The sequence below is a fragment of the Canis lupus genome, chromosome 12 (genome assembly GCF_003254725.2).
Source record: "Canis lupus dingo isolate Sandy chromosome 12, ASM325472v2, whole genome shotgun sequence".
In the NCBI taxonomy this organism is placed as follows: domain Eukaryota; kingdom Metazoa; phylum Chordata; class Mammalia; order Carnivora; family Canidae; genus Canis; species Canis lupus.
Window position 1 is genome coordinate 38,397,582 of NC_064254.1, and position 17,779 is coordinate 38,415,360.

General features: G+C 37.4%; 1 long non-coding RNA gene across 1 annotated transcript; it reads left to right on the forward strand.

Annotated features, from left to right (window-relative positions):
* The first annotated feature begins 11,441 nt into the window (after positions 1–11,441).
* Positions 11,442–13,810, forward strand: LOC125752234 (uncharacterized). The gene is made up of 2 exons (XR_007401231.1): positions 11,442–11,541; positions 13,409–13,810. It is a non-coding gene; the product is annotated as an uncharacterized LOC125752234 (long non-coding RNA).
* Positions 13,811–17,779: the final 3,969 nt, after the last annotated feature.

The window sequence follows — 17,779 nt, forward strand, 5'->3', positions numbered from 1 at the left end:
AAATCATGGTTACACATACAGGCATCAATAATGTCTGAAAATGTTATGACTATAACATTTCGTTGTGTATACTTTCCATATTATAATTCTAAAGGCAGAAAGATAGTGTTATTAGTTGATATTTTTCTTTATATAGAAAGACCCACAGCTTATTCAAAGCACCAAAAACTAACTAATTAAATAAATAAATAAAGAACTCTCAGATAATTCTGCCCTCCAGCATGGAGATATCCTTAGGCATCTTAACTCATCTAAGTGTACACACCTAGAAGATTTTTAGACATGACTGTCATTATAACTCTAATTTCCACAAAGACAAGTTCTCTGTCTTCCTTGCCATTTTATTTTTGGCACCTCAAGCCTACTAGCATACTGTATGCTGTCAAAAGAATGAATAAATACATCATTTTCCATTAATGCTTTAAATCATCTTTTTTTCCCAAAATTCACTTGTTTGGTTTATTTACAAGTTTATGTATTACAAATGGCATATAGGGCCATTTTACTTCTGCTTTTGCAGTCCTGATATTCTTTTACAGACTTATTTCTCAGAGAGTATCTAACTGCTGTGAACAAAAAACATAAAAGTTCAAGGATTTCCTGACTTTGAAACATTATGTCTACACATTTGCAATATAAAGGCAAATCTCTGGCCACAGCTCATGGATACTGAACTCATCATCATATATTGAAAATTATTTAGGTTGAAACATGGAAGGTAAGTATTCATCCTAATTTTATTGCAAATAAAAGCAGTATGAATATACCACATGTGAAGAAAGAAAATGATTTTTCATCTACTGCATGGCATGCTAATTTTCAGATTGAAAAGAACATGCATTTAAATATTCTCTTTGAAATCTTCCTGAAATACAGGAAATTGTGGACTTAAAGTAGATATGATTTTTAAAATATACTGACTGAGCATGTTCAGGCTTTATTTTTCATCCCATTTTCTAGCATTTCCTACTTGTATTCAGCTTGTCCCAGTTTGACTTCATGAAATTCCAGTGGAAACCATTTTCTTTCAAATAAGTGCATTGGAGCTATCAAGAAATCTGGAGGCTTCTTCCCCTGAAAGAATGTGACACTGAGGGGCTGAGAAGGAGCTGTGAATAATTGGCAATTTACACTTAAATATTTGTATAAAGACAAACCAAGTTTTGCCTTTCTTAACTACTATAAAAATGATACCCTGCAAACCATCAATGTGTGGCCTCACCTACCGGCAATAGTACCTTCTTTTGGAACTATCAAAAGCAAAGGGGGAAAAAAAACAGCAGAAACATCTTTAAATACACATGCAAGTGAAATAAATATTAAGGCTTGAGATTAACATGATAGTCTCACAATCTGTTTTCCATGCAGGTATTTGTTTGGGATTTTAAATTATATGTGGCATTTGGTTTAGAATTTTGGATATGGCGCATTTCAGAAGAGACATCACTATCATAACACAGTCATCATGACTGGGAACTGACCAACCATTTTCTTTCTATTCCCCACGGCAAAATATATATGTGCTCTATGAGTAGAAATTGCCTAATAAATTTAAAAAACAATTGCTAAAATTTTGTGAGGGTTTACTGCAATATAGGAACTGCCTTTGCAAAGGGCTTTACGTATATTGATTCTTGCAAAGCTCGTAGTCCAGGTATTTCTTTGTCTCCATGGTATGAATAAGAAGACTGAAGACACGTGATGTGAAGAGCACTGGCTGTTATATACTACTAATGAATTACTGAACTCAACATCTGAAACTAATGATATGTTGGCTAACTGAATTTAAATTAAAAAAAAATTCAAGTACAAGGTGATAAAGTGACTTGCCTAAGGTCACACAGACAGTAGTCAGTTCTTAATTTCTTAATTTCTGCTTGAGAGGGGTGAATCAATGCCAAGTAACTCTACTAGATACTTACAGGAAATTTGAAGTTAAAGATGAAAAGGAATTTCCCAGTAATTATGTTACTGTTATTCAAGAGGTTAGCAGAAAAAAAAAAAAAAAGGTAAGCAAAATGCAGTGGCCTCTCCATAGTATATATGAAATCTTCATATATTCAAGTATTCTTTTTAACAGAGATTAAAATAGCACTAATGGTCAGGAATAGTGGAGGACACAGGCATACAAAATGACAGAAATAACCTAATGGAAGCACCAAGGGGTTTGGGATAGCAGCCTTGGGCAAAACCAGACTGGAGTTGTAAAGGAGAATAGATTATGATATGGAAGTCATGTGAACCTCTGTTTAGTGCAATTTTTGCAGGTTTTCAGGCTTTGTACGGCTAATAAGTACAAATATACTTTGGGCTCTGCCAAAATTATCCTTTATGGTTCAAGGCTGGAAAAATTTCACTTCCAGTTGATATCATTTTAGAGAAAGATCTCTCCTACTTAAAAGTTGAGAGAACTTGCTGTGGCTTATCGTAGCCCATGTTTATAGCAGGCTGTTCATTTTAACATTTACCGATTTTCTTGTGGGTATGCAGGGAGAAGCTATTTTTCTCAGAATCTTGCCATGTGTTAATAATATAGAATCCATGTTACTTCAGATATCACCTTTAAAAAAAGACTGATTACTAGAACAACCAGGAGGTGATTGGAGTTGAAGTAATTTCAGATGATATAAAGGCTAAATATGTAGAGTATCTTTAAATGTTCAGGTTTTCCTTCCTCACCTATATCAATCAAAGAAAACACAGTAATAACCCTTTCCTTTTTAAATATTTATAGTTCACTTCTAAAGTATCCCAAAGAGTAAAGCAAGTTACATGCAAAGTTCAGCATCAGCAGTCTGAAAATGCCCCAAAGCGCCTGGTTGTCTGCAGAGCATGGAGACTTCCCCTGTCCTGAGTGAATCAACAGAAACTAAAATAGCAAAACTTTCAATGCCAACCATGTACTAGCTTTTACTAGGAAATCTGATGAAAACACATTCCTTAAGCTAGAGTCTTTATTGTGGGACCCAAGGAATTTAACAAAAATCCCCTCCCCCTGGACAAGCAGAGCAGGACTAACTCCATTTTGTTCTACACCCGCCACCTCCTGTATGACCCCCACATGACCTGCTTATTGCTTAAGGCGCTGCCACCCTATTGCTAGTCAGCACCCCACCCTGCTGAGCATACCCTTACGGGAAACCGGCTCATATAGGAATGTGGAACCATTAGCTGCCACAGTGTAAACCCTGCCTTTTGCCTGCCAAACCTGCCCGCCAATTCTGACCAGAATGATAGGCTAGTTCAAACAGTCACTATAGGGTAAATTGTAAATCAATTGGCCACCTGCATGGGGACAGACATGACTATGCAACTTTCTGTGTGTGTTACAATCTCATTGGCCACTGGCCCCTATAAAACTGCTATGCCTCTTAACCTCGGGGTCCAAGTCCCTGCTCTGCTGTGCCCGGTATGCTTGGACCCAAGCTCAAGCTTGCTAATAAACCCTCCTGCGCTTGCATGGTGTTGGCTCCTTGGTAGTTTCTGGGATTCACAATCTTGGGCACAACATTTATCTTATACCTTCAAAGAGCCTACAATCCAAACATGATCAAGTCTATTAAAGCGGACACAGGCACACTTTGTTTTGTTTGGTTAAATGACGCTGAATTCTTCAGGTTCTTCTGTCAAAAAAGGTATCTCTGGTTTCTCTTCCTGGTGCCTCTTTGTGCTTGTTTCTCCTTAAGGACCAGTGCTTGGTCCCCTTTCTGTCTTTTTCACTCTCCCGTGGTAACATTGAACATTTGTACAGATGAATCTGTGTGCATATTAAATGTTAATCTTGAATCCAGACCTCTCCGTGAACTTCATTCCCAAATGTCTTTAAACCTCATAGACGTCACCTCATGGATACCTTATTGGCTTCCCAATACCAGTTTACCCAAAATGGCTTTGGTTCTGTCTTACCAAAAAAAATTGCCCTCAACATTTGCATGTCTGACAATGTTTCCAGAATGTACTTAACCTCCATAGCTCCCTTCATCATCCTGTGTTTTATTTCTCCCTTGGCTGGTCCCTCAGATAAAAAACTGGAATATCCTTTGTACCTGCTTTCTTCTCTACCTTCCATCATACCACTTTAAAATGATCAAGTTGTCTTTCACTCAAAGTATCATTCTAGTCTTCCACCTGGTTCCTCTGTCATATTAATAGCTTTATATTGTCTACTGTATTTTTTAGAAGTTGAATTCAGTTACTAGTACTACTACCTGAAGAACAGTGTCTTAAACAAGATGGCCAGGTATTTCTCTCTCACTTGAATCTGAGGCAGACAGTCCAGAATAAGCACAGCAGCTCTAGAATGTCATCAACACCTCAGCTTCTTCCTATCTCCCTTCTCCATCATTCTTAGAGCATGATTTTCGTCCTTGTGCTAACAAGATGGTGGCTATAGCTCCAGCCATTATAGTTGATTCCCAATAATAAAGAAAGGAGAGGGGGGGATGTAAATGGCAATATAGGGTAACAAAGTGAGCCTTTACAATACTTTCTTGGAGACTTTACTCAAAAACTTTCCTTTACATAACATTGATCACCCTGGTCTTCAAGGGAAGCAGCAAAGGAGTTTTCATGTGGGTAAATTGCCACTCTCAACACATAGCTTTCTGTCAGTAAGGAGAACGGAGGAACATATATTGAGTAGGTGACAGGCCTAACTTAATATTAGCAAAGATAATTCAAGGTATTCCCAATAAAATGTAAATTTCATGAATGTGGTACATTCTCTGTTTTATTCTCTTTTATATCCCCATCACATTGAAAAATGAATGCCATATAAATAACTATTAAATGAATAAATTAATCTAGAAATGAATCTGGAAATAGTTTTTTCATTCATTCACTTGAAAAACTTATTTTTTATGTTTAAGTTACTTGGAAAACAAAGTTGTTTTTTTTTTAAAGACACAATCTTTGTCTGCAAGGATATCACAGAGTACCATCAATACTAGACAAAGTAAACAGATAATTATAATGCAACAGATATAATGGAGAAAACAGGGAAGAATTTTTAAACATGAGGTGTTATTGGAGATTCAAATGAGAGTGCATGAATTTTTAGTTGGAGGGACAAGAACGTAAAGGAATTACAAGTATTTCACTTGCAGTTGTACCTCTACATTTAGTGCTATATCTGACACAGAGTTAATGTTCATTAAATATTTGTTTTTAAAAAGAATGAGTTTGGAAGACAAAGAAAAAGGGAGGAAACAGGGGGTATGCCAGTGTATGGGAGCAGTATATACTCTGATATGGAAGGATATGTTTAGGATGTTCAGGTAAATTTGAGAGCTTGTTATGGTTGGCATATAAGGTCCATGTAGGAAATATGCAAGAACTGAGGTTACAAAACAAGCAGTGGGGAAATCATAAGAAAAAAATCTATAATAAGTAAAGGTGTGTAATTTTTAAACTGAAGTGAAAATTGACTTTGACAGATCTGAAGCAGAATATTAGCTAATATGATTTTTGTACTTGAATGATAATTCACATGGTAGAGTGGAAAATGAAGAGTGTTGGATGGCGGTGGGGAGGGGGATAGAGCCAATAAGGAGGTACAGCAACCAGTAAGCCAGAATGGACAAGGCAATGATGGCTACAGTGATGAAGTAGGAGGGAAAAGATGAAAGGCAGTCACTCCCGCTTCTTCACCTATCTTATACCACAGTTTGTCTTGCCTCTGTGGTATCCCCTTCACTATTTTTTTCCTTCCTCTTTCCAGCATTTTTTAAGGTCCATGCAAATGTTTTCTTTCAAACTTTTCTATTCTCTACCCTAAATTTGGACTAACCTCACTTCTAAACCTCTCAAACATTTTGTTGTCTTTCTTTCATATTACCTGCAATATTATAAATATGTGCTATGTTTTATTGATCCTCTAGATTTTAAGACATTGGAGCATAGGAATTATGTCTTGCTCATCTCTTTATTTTCCCAGATTTGTGAATAATTTCAAGCACTTTGTGGACAGTCCATAAATGTTTGAAAAAGAGTGAAGACAGCATGGTTACATAATGCACTATATCAGGGAGATCTGTTCTAGGATTTAGCTAGTGCTGACTCATTTGTTAGCTTGGTGACCTTGTGGAACAATTCACCTTTCTGGTCAGCAGCCTGAGTGTAGAAAGAAACCATGATGTTCTCCTTCCCTCCATTTATTTGTTTAACAAATATTTATTGGACATCTGCCTCCTGGTCATTGTGTTCAGTTTGGGGAAAACAGGCTAGAATAAAACATAGCGCCCACATTAAGGAAATTTCAATCTAGAAGAGGGACAAAGACATAAACTCTTCAGTACAAGTGACAGTTATAGTCTAAGATATAATTAAGGGCAAGGTGTGTGTGTGTGTGTGTGTGTGTGTGTGTGTGAGTGCGTGTGTATGTCTGTGTGTTTATATTAGAGTTCAAAAAAATGACAGAAGGAGGAGAAACATTTTAATAAGCCCTTGAGTGTGGAAGAATGAATAGGATGATGCTGTATAACAAAAGGAGAATTGTATTTTCATCAGATAAAGCAGCATGAACAAAGAATCAGACCCATAAATGAGCATAGCAGCCTGTAAGAATTACTTCCTCTGACTCCCCATGTGGGAGAGACAGAAAGGAGAGAATAGGAGAGCTTAGCAGAGGCAGTAGCTAGGTGCTAGATCATGAAAAGTTCATGGACAATGCCAAGCAATTTAGATTCCATGCTGGTGATCCCAGAAGTTTTTTTATTATCTGTTCATATGTTTTCTAGCTAAATTTAAGTACAAAGTGTTTGGATAACCATGCTTGCTGGTTTAAGGAGACTCTGATTTTTTCCTTTCATCCTCAGTTATCCCATCTAAAGATGTGAATGTTAACACATTATTAGTAAGCAGTAAATAGCCGCATTTTAAATTTCTGAATTATACTTTTATAGCTGTGTGGATGTGTGCCTGTGTTCTGATTCAAAATCTCTTCAAAGCTCATACACCACAGCTGAAAGCTCTTGCCCTCTTTTTCTAGTTGCATATAATTGAGAACTATCTTCAACCTTTGTTTTCTTTTTTTCATAATATTGAATCTTTGAAGGGCACAGGCCAGTTATCTTCTAGAAACCCCAGATATTTCATTTTTATGATTGTTTCCTTTTTGATTAGATTGGAGCTAAACACTTCTCAGGAAAGCTACATAGATAATATACATTTATGGCATTTTTATGTTTGTCTCATTTTTCTTTTTACTCTTCTCCTTTAAAATAGTTTTAAAAGTCTGCCCATACTGCTACATATAGCTCAGTTTCTCTGCTTCTAAGAGGAGTAAAGTGCTTTTCAGTGGGCTTTCTGTCTCAACATATCACCTGTCTGTGTCTGCAGTGATGGAGAGTCAGGCTGCACCCAGCTCATGGTGATCAAAGAAGACAGTGGGTGAATATCTGTGTTCTCGCCCCCAGGACATGGTTTTTAGGAACAGGAGTAACATGATCAGACGTGTTTCTGGAAGGTCACACTTGCACCAGTATAAAAGACCAGTCACAAGAGGAGAGAGTGGAGGCAGGAAAGTAGTTAGGAGACAACATAATTAAGGAGAGATGGGGAAGGGCTGGCCTAGGATAGCTCCAGTAGCTGTCACAGTGATGAGGGGGCACTGAGGGACATTATGGAGACACAGTCAACACAACTATACTTAAAGGTCCTCAGCATTTGGGAGAAACTCTCTTCCCTTTCCCTTACCTCCCAGACTCCTATGTGGTGTTGAAAGGAAACAAGTATGGTAAATGAAATGTTTACGAAAAATGAAGAAATAAAATTAAATTCCTTAGTCATTCACATAGCAAGGCTTATTTTAACTCTAGGGGAAAAGAATGACTATGGCAAAGCAGGAGCATGCGGGAGAGTGGGCTGGCAATTCACAGTGCTTCTGGGACTCACAGCGAAGCTCGAGCCCTGGGTCAAGTCTAGAGTTTGATTTCTTTTGAAAGTCCAATTATTGCTTTACCTCACATATCCCATGTGTCAAGAGGCCAATTCGTAAAATTTTCCCAGAAGAAGTAAAAGAAAACTACAGGGGCGTAGTAGTGAAGAACATATTCTCGAGGAGTTCAAAGTGGCAGAGTGGGAGGTGCCAGGAATCTGACTCTCTGACTGGATAACTATTACAGTGGCAGCATCTGTCTGGTGTGACTACTTTGCAGCTCTGGAGTCTCTTGAAAGCTTGCAATCTCTAAGGGAAGTCTTGGATGGTAAACTGCACTGAATTTTGGTCAATTCAGTTCTTTGGGCAGCAGCAGCTCCCTATCCCCCACACCACAGCCCATCCCAGGCAGCCGTGGGAGTGTTCACAAGTTTACATGTAGCTTGCAGGTATCAGGGTAAGCAGTAGAGATCCTGTCCTCCAAATATTGGGGGTCTGTTTTTGCCTTGCTGATTGATGCTTCCGGTTGTGGAGATGTCAGCACAGAGATGGGCAGGTATTATTGCAACCTTCACCTCCGTGGTGGCAAACGTCTCTTCTTGATGGTAACTTTCACAGGATTTGAAGATTGAGCGCCAGGTTGGTTTTTTTCACCTCTTCATTTTTCTTTTCTTCTTCTTTGGTATCAGACAATTAAAGATTAGCACATCCAAAAGCAATCACATGGGGTACCTGGGTGGCTCAGTGGTTGAGCATCTGCCTTTGGCTCAGGTCGTGATCCGGGGTCCTGGGATCAAGTCTCGCATTGGGCTCCCTGCATGGAGCCTGCTTCTCCGTCTGCCATTCTCTCTGCATCTCTCATGAATAAATAAACTTTTTTTTTTTAAAAAAAGCAACCACACATAAAGGAGAGTTTAGAAAGTAATTACGCATGTCCAGGGAAAGTTTTAGGCTCAGAAAAGACCTGTCAATGTATCTAATGTCACTGAATTATACACTTAAACATGATTAAAATGGCAAACCATATGCCATTTTATATGTTATCACAATTAGAAAAGTAGGACATATTCTGTAGAGCCTCAGAGTCTAGGTGCAACCCTGGCCCTGCCATTCACCAAATGACCATAACATGTTACTTCTGCCACCTGTTCTCATATTTGTCAAGTGGAAGTAACAATATTCCCTGCCTTATGAGTTATTGTGTGGGTTGATTAAGATTAAATATGTAAGGCACTGAGAACAGCCTCATCCATTGTAAGTGCTTAAAAAGAGCAGGGAATTGTTGTTTTTCAGAGGTAAAAGTCAATAAAACTGCAGAAAAAAAAGACAATTGCTAAAAGTTTAAATATTTTTAGTAGGGATTTTTTTATTCTACATTCCTATGGTAATTGTCTTAAGACAGCTACCTCACACATAAATCAACTTTAGACATTTTTTTTTCTCCTGAGAAAAGGTCTAACCATCACCTGTGTGTAGAATTGAATGTAGTTTTTATTCTGTCGCTCCTGGTATCTCATGACTTTGTAATATTAATTTCTTAATGTAACATTATTTTTTTGAATCGGTCTTTGTGGAAAACATTTATCCACATTCTGAACCTCTCTGAACTTCAACAGCATAGCGTTTTCCAAACTTAAGATTTGTAGCTTTTCTAGTAATAAGACAATAATTATTTTTAAATAATAAAATAAGATCATTATAAAGTTTGTGCTTCATTATCATAATTCTTAAGTTTTAGGAGATCTTTGTAAAAGAAAAGTCAGTCTATTAGGATGTGATAAAAAAAAAATCCAGGTTATGAAAGTGGGTTTACATGTCACAGGTCTGCTCTGAATCCAGGCTTTGTCATTTAAGACTTCTATGTCTTATTTTTTTTAAAGATTTTATTTATTTATTCATGAGAGACACAGAGAGAGAGAGAGAGAGAGAGAGAGAGAGGCAGAGACACAAGCAGAGGGAGAAGCAGGCTCCATGCAAGGAGCCTGAGGTGGGACTCGATCCCAGGTCTCCAGGATCACGCCCTAGGCAGAAGGCAGGCACCAAACCACTGAGCCACCCAGGGATCCCCAAGACTTCTATGTCCTAAAGGAAATTATGTATGTATGTAAAGCTCTAAAGTAGGCTGCATTATTTATTTAAAAAAATTTTTTTTACAAATATCTGTGAATTTTCTCTGAAGGAGGATTATGCTTCCCTAACCTAATAACACCATGCTTAGCCACATAGCTTAGTTTAAGAACCGGCATCTGGTTTCTCCATGTGACACAAGGAAGCACAATGTTCTAGATACAAGCTGCTTCTGGTGTGAAGACAAAGTGTAGCCGGGCTATAGCTTGCTTAGAATGTACACTTGGTATGAGTAAAAATTAAAGTGATGGTGATTTCATAAAACAAAAAACATAGAATATAGATAAAAGAAAATCAGGCTGTACAATACTAAAGGTGAGGATTGTCTTATGAAGTTTTTTTTTTAATTTCCGTTTTATGTGTGTGTATGTATTTGTATCAAGATGTGATGGAAAATGTATTTCTTACTGTGCATTAGTGAAAAAAAATTGAAAAACAAAATGGGGTTTTAGAAGTCAGGAGGAATTGTTTCTATTTATAGTGCTACTTTAGAAGGCAGAGTGGGATTAATTCACATAATACAAGGTATAAAATAGTCTGTGCATTTCAGGCAAAGCTGTATTTTTAAATTCAATTAGGTCATTGAGTCAATAATTAAGATTTACCTCTATGTATTGCAAATGCAGTTCTCTACCCCTCAAAATGTAATAATTTAGTGTGCATTTGTTCCTTGGTCTCAACTATCACATGCAGTTCTGGGGAGTCATATTCTAAGGAGCAGAGATACTACTTGTTCCAGAATGGCTCTGAGGGTCTTCTACTTGGGCCACGCAGAGAGGGTGTTTGAATGGGAAATGGAAGGTTCCAGCTGACTTTGGAAATTCATTCCATCTCTTGGGTCCTAGGATTCTGTAGGTTTATAGGCTTCTAGCTTGCAGCAGGGAGCACATGAGGGCTCGTTCTCTCATTGACCTTCTGCTCTCTGTTACTTCACATTATTGACACTGACTCTTAGTTTGGTTTCACATCTTGATGGCACACTATTTTCAGCTGCTTGGCAGAAAATGCCAGTCCCTTGTGCATCCATTTTCCACTTGTTAGTTATTTAGGACACGACTAAATTGTATGAAGCTCAAGGGAGAGAATTTAAGGAAAGCATTCAGCATGAGGTTGACATCGTGGTAAAACTAGGGGACTGGAAATCAAAGAAGGCTGGCCACTGATCTGGACTGGATCACCCACTTCCTATGCACACACGCTGTGTGTGGCACTGGACGGGGTCTCACCTGGGGATGACTTGTCAAGGAACTGAGACTCGGGTCTCCCTGTAGGTGACCTACGGCGTCCCTGTGACCTAGTTTCCTCTCTGCCATGCAGGCCTGGCCACCTGCATCTGGAAATAAAAGCAAAGTGCTCAGCTGTGCTTGGAGAAAAACACAGAAGCAGATGTAGGTGGGAGGGATTCTATTCTTTATATGAGCATCTTCACAGCAAATCTAGTGTCGTTGCAGGTCCCATCATGCAAGGGAAGGTGCAGTGCAAGGCAGAAGACTTACTGAGGGGCCTAGGATGTGCCAGACCCTGGATGAGCTCAGCAGGTACAAAGAAGAAGGGAAGCTGCGTCCACCTTGATGGATGAGCTTATATTTAGGTTGGAGAGTTGGGTCCAGAAATAGAGAATTTCAGCATCATAGGGTGAAATCTAAAATATAGGTGTATATACAGTGTTGATGAAGGGTATGTAAGTAGAATTTGAATAGTCTCTGGTAATTCCTCCAATTTCATTTAAAATGGATATTCCTTTCCCTATTTTAAGATACCAAAAAAAAAAAAAACTGTTACTAAATGAAATACCTAAGAAGTGTAAGTAATTAGAGTCACCTGCATGTTTGGCTAAGCTAGCATCAACTTATATGGTTCTAGTAGATCTTAATCATTACTTGTAAAATATGATGTTTTATTTACAGATTGATATATTTTATTACATACACAGCTGTCCCTATTATTCTTCTCAAACACGGCACTTTGTGAGTGAAATAAATGACTTGTATACAGTTTTCTACAACTAAAGATGTCTCACAAATATAAGTACATTTTGTTAAAATTCTGCACCTGTCTCAGACTCAGAAGAACAGAATGTCCAAAGATTATGTAAAGAAAGCCTCTGAAGTACAAATACTTCTAACTGGTGAAAATGTAAGCTCCAAAATGGGGTACCTGAATGGCTCAGTCAGTCTCAGGGTTGTGGGATTGAGCCCACGTCAGGCTCCATGCTGGGTGTGTAACTTGCTTAAGATTCTCTCTCTCAGGCATGCCAGGTGGCTCAGTTGGCTTACCGTTAGACTCTCAATTTCAGCTCAGGTCATGATCTCAGGATCCTGGGATCAAGCTCTGTGTTGGCTCTCCACTCTGGGGAGTCTGCTTCAGGATTCTCTCTCCCCCTCTCTCTCTGCTTCTACCTCCACGCTCTCTCTCTTTCTCTCAAATAAATAAATCTTTAAAAAAGGAAATCCCTCTCTTCCTCTGCCTCTCCCCTCTACTCTTGTGCTCACTCTCTCAAAAACAAGCAAACAAACAAAAAAAAAACAAAATAAAAAAGAACCTAGTAAGCTCCAAGAAAGGCAAGGATTGGAGTCTTTTTCCCTTCTGTACCTCAGCACACAGAACCATGCTAGGCACATGTTGCTGCACGATATGTTGTCTAATGACTGTTTATTTCTTATAATTACAAGTTGTACCTTAGTATTATTTTAAATTAATACACACAGTTTTACTTCATCTCTGGACATGTAAAGATTTATTGCCTGGAATGATGATATTGAGTGGTATAAATTTCAGGTCTCAAATTTAGGTGTTCACCAGGTATGGTATTTAGCATTTTAACCACAGTTTATGTTATATTATTATAGGTCTCCTTATTCACATTCTTATTCCAAGGGAGTCCTTCTCCCTTGTTCCACTGAGACTAGCTAGTGTGTATCATATTTAATGTCTTTCAAGTAAAAAAGTCAGTTGGGGGTAGGAGGGAGGAACTCATGAAACTATATTCATACTCAAAGATGCATTTCTGGGAAAGTTGAGAGCAACATTTAGCCAAACTTATTTTCAGGAAACTATAGCAAAAGACAGCTACAGAACTTTGAATAAAATAAGCTGAAATCTAAAGAAAATTAAAGGTGGAATGAGTGACAAATGAAATATACATGCCATCTATTCTGACAAGGAGGAAATGATACAACTATCAAAAAAAATGGGAAACAAAGAGAGGTTAAATGAAATGATATAATTAATTTCCAAATCTTTAATTATCGAGAATCAAAAAATATCAATTAAAATTGATAAATACATTAGTAGACATTTAAAGAATATACAAGTAAATAATGATAATACTATAGATAGAATAAATTTGGGTAATGAAAGGAAAAGAGATAACAGTTTTATTTTTGCTTTTATTTTTGTTTGTAGGTCATGTGGACATGTTCTAAGAGTCCATCAAGTGATGCATGGATAAAGACAATGTGGTATATACATACAATGGAGTGTTATTTAGCCTAAAAAAGGAAAGAAATTCTGATACATGCTACAATACGGATGAACCTGAGGACATGCTAAGTGAAATGTCAGAAAGTAGAATGGCAGTTACCAGAGATTGAGGGAGGAAGGGAGAATTATTATTTAATGGGTATAGAGTTTCCGTCTCCCAAGATAAAAAGAGTTCTGGAGATGGATAGTGATGATGGTTGCACAACAATATGAATGTGCTTAATGCCACTGAACTGTACACCTAAATATGGTTAAGAAGGTAAATTTTCTGTTATGTGTATTTTAACATAGTTAAAAATAATAATTAAAAAATAGTTCTGGGGATCCCTGGGTGGCGCAGTGGTTTGGCGCCTACCTTTGGCCCAGGGCGCTATCCTGGAGACCCGGGATCGAATCCCACGTCGGGCTCCCGGTGCATGGAGCCTGCTTCTCCCTCTGCCTATGTCTCTGCCTCTCTCTCTCTCTCTCTCTCTCTCTCCCCCTCTCTCTCTCTCTCTGTGACTATCATAAATAAATAAAAATTAAAAAAATTAAAAATAAAAATAAAAAATAGTTCTGGAACTGCTTGATAAATATCTGGAAAAGGATAAATTTGGATCTATATTTCTTACCATGCACTTGAATAAAATCCAAATGGATCAAAATTTAAATGTAGAAATTAACACTATAAGAGTGCAAGAATTAAATATGGGAAAAGTCTTCATTGCTTTGGAATGAGGAAAAGTCTTTATAAATAAGACCAAAATGAAGATGCCATAAAAGAAAAAAGAGAGCTTTGAAAACATACACACTGACCTTCAAAACCTTTACATGGCTTAAGAGTAGTTAAAAAGCAAATAATCTACATGGGAAATATTGCATCTCACTTTACAGGCTGATCTCTATAAATATGCTAAAAGGTTTTCCTAGTCTTTCCTCTGGCTGCTACCTTTGGCCTCCTTCTGCTCCAGGCTGCAATATCCCACACCTCATTACCCAACATAAAGTAGTTCAAGGAAGCCCTGGTCTCCCAAAAGTTTTCTAGCTGTGTTACCTAATTGTCAGGGGTAGTTACTGAGTTATGCACCGGACTCTTCTTCCCAAGTTTTCCGAGTTGATTTTGAGTAAGATAGCCCAAGCCAGTTTATGTAGTTAACATTTTATGTAAATTGGTGGCTATTTGATTCCAATCAATATTGGGATTTCTACTACCGTAAAGTTGTGTAAAACTCATCAAGGTATAAAGAAAACTCCTCAAGTGAGGTTCAATTGCCCAGAATGGTCACTGTAATGCTTTCTCTGGAGACAGTACTAGATGTACTTCAATCTTTGGTGACCTTGGGCACCCAAACCAATGTCTAAATTTCCTGATGTACTGTACTGCCTGTCCTTGAGGTCAAATCACCTTATAGGTGCTGATCCCAGGAAAGGCCAGACAGACCTATGCTATTCAGACTGGATAAATCTCACCAATCTACCTATCTGCTTCTCCACCCAACTCTACCTTTGGTCTTCCTTTGTGGCTTCCTATAATTAGTGCAACAGCTCATGTTCTAGAAAAACAACACCAAGAATTGAAAGTTACTGAAAACTTGAAAGTAAAGGTTTATGCAAAATAGAAGTTTGAATCAACTATTGTTTTGCTAACAGCAGATTTCTCTAAGGTGAGGAATTATAAAAGGTCTTAGAATATGGGAATGGGGAAATATACAACGCAAAAATTAATATTTTAATACACTGGGAAAACTGGACAGTGATATCTATAAGAATGAAACTGGAGCACTTTGTTACACCATAAACAAAATAAATTCATAATGGATGAAAGACCTAATTGTAAGACAGGAAACTATCAGAATTTTAGAGGAGAACACAGGCAGCAACCTCTTTGACCTTGGCCACAGCAGCTTCTTACTGGACATGTCTAGTAGCAAAGGAAACCAAAGCAAAAATGACCTATTGGGACCTCATCAAGGCAAAAACCTTCACAGCAAAGGAAACAATCAACAAAACTAAAAGTCAACCAATGGAATAGGAGAAGACATTTGCAAATGACATATTGGATAAAGGACTAGTATCCAGAATCTATAAAGAACTCATCAAAGTCAACACCCAAAAGATAAATAATCCAGTTAAGAAATGAGCAGAAGACATGAACAGACATTTCTCCTAAGAAGACATACAAATGGCACAGACACATGAAAAAATGCTTGACATCACTCATCATCAGGGAAATACAAATCAAAACCATGATAAAATACCACCTCACACCTGTCAGAATGGCTAAAATTAACAACTCAGGAAACAACAGATGTTGGTGAGGATGCAAAGAAAGGGAAACACTTTTGCATCGTTGTGGAAATGAAAACTGGTGCAGCCACTCTGGAAAACAGCATGGAGGTTCCCTAAAAGTTAAAAATAGAACTACCCTATAATCCAGTAATTACACTACTATGTATTTATCCAAAAGATACAAAAATGCTGATTCAAAGGGGGCACATGTACCCCAATGTTTATAGTAGCACCATCAACAATAGCTGAATTATGGAAAGACCCCGAATGTCCATTGACTAATGAATGGACAAAGAAGAGGTGGCATATAAATGCAATGGAATATTACTGAGCCATCAGAAAGAATGAAATCTTGCCATTTACAATGATGTGGATGGAATGAGAGTGTATTATGCTAAGCGAAATAAATCAGTCAGAGAAAGAAATATATCATATGATTCACTCATACATAAATTAAGAAACAAAATAGATGAGGGCTGTCTGGGTGGCACAGTCCGTTAAGTTGCTGACTCTTGGTTTCAGCTCAGGTCCCAATCTCAGGAGTCAGATTGAGCCCTGTGTCAGGCTCCACAGTCAGTGAAAAGTCACTTGAGATTCTCTCTCTCTCTCCTTCTGTCCTTCCTGCTTATGCTCTCTCTCTCTCTCTCTCTAAATAAGTAAATAAATTTAAAAAAAAACAGATGAATATAGAAGAAGGGAAGGAAAAATAAGATAAAAACAGAGAAGGAAACAAACCATAAGAGATTCTTAACGATAGAGAACAAACTGAGGGTTGCTGGAGGTGCAGTTGGTGGGGATTGGGTAGACGGGTGATGGGTGATGGGCATTAAGAAGGACACTTGTGATGAGCACAGGATGTTAAATGTAAGTGGTAAATCACTAAATTTTACTCTAGAAATCAATATTATACTATATGTTGGCTACCTTGAATTTTTTTGAAAGCACACACACTAAAAATATTTGAATATACTGCCCTGCTATAAACATTTGTCTAAATCTTGAAGAAATGACTTAAAATCATGCTGAAGTGGGGCAGCCCGGGTGGCTCAGTGGTTTAGCACCACCTTCAGCCCAGGGCCTGATCCTGGAGACCTGGGATTGAGTCAGGCACCCTGCATGGAGCCTGCTTCTCCCTCTGCCTGTGTCTCTGCCTCTCTCTCTCTCTCTCTGTGTCTCTCATGAATAAATAAATAAAATCTTTTAAAAAAAATCATGCTGAAGTGTTTTTTTGAGCATCTACTTCCTTCCAGACTGAGTTTTGCACTTTCATATGTTATCTTGATTTATCTTTTATTATCTCTTTTCCTCTCATCCTTGTAATTATCTAAGCCTCTTTCTGACAACACTTGAGTTTTCAAGCAAGAAATTTGAGATAATGCCTTAAGATGGAGTTGTGCAAAATCATTACTGAGGTCATACTGGCCAAATTAAAACTCAGCACTTTTTAAATATTTTTAGTCATAGATAATTGAATATAAAAATAAGTGTGTGCCATATATCTTGCTGCTTCAAAAGTTAGAAGTAGATTTTTGTACTGATTTTAGTAGAATTTAGTTGTTTGTTAAAATATATTGCCATATTCAAGGAGAGGTCATTGTAGGAGGTTGTAAATGTAAATTAAAATGGTGCAGCATTTTCTAATTCTTTTATACATTATTTTTCATTTAGCTTTATTATTCTAAACGCTATATTACTGAGGGTTTTTTAAATTGCAGTTTGACAGAATTTAGAAAAAAAAGATTTTATGAGAGTTACTTAAATATTTCTGATTTGTAAAAACTGATTTCATTTGATTATGTTTATAGAGTACATCTCTGAAATCTAGAAAAGATTTACTATTACATAGGAATTTGCATTATTTTAGTTTCTTTCTTGACTTAGTCTCTATTTTGGAGAATTTGGGAAACTGTGAACTCAAATGATAACTGGGAAAAGTAACAGGAGCTTGTAGAAACAAAATTAAGTTGATGATGTAAATCTCACCTACAAAAACTGAAGCCAAAATTTTTATATCCTGACTAATAT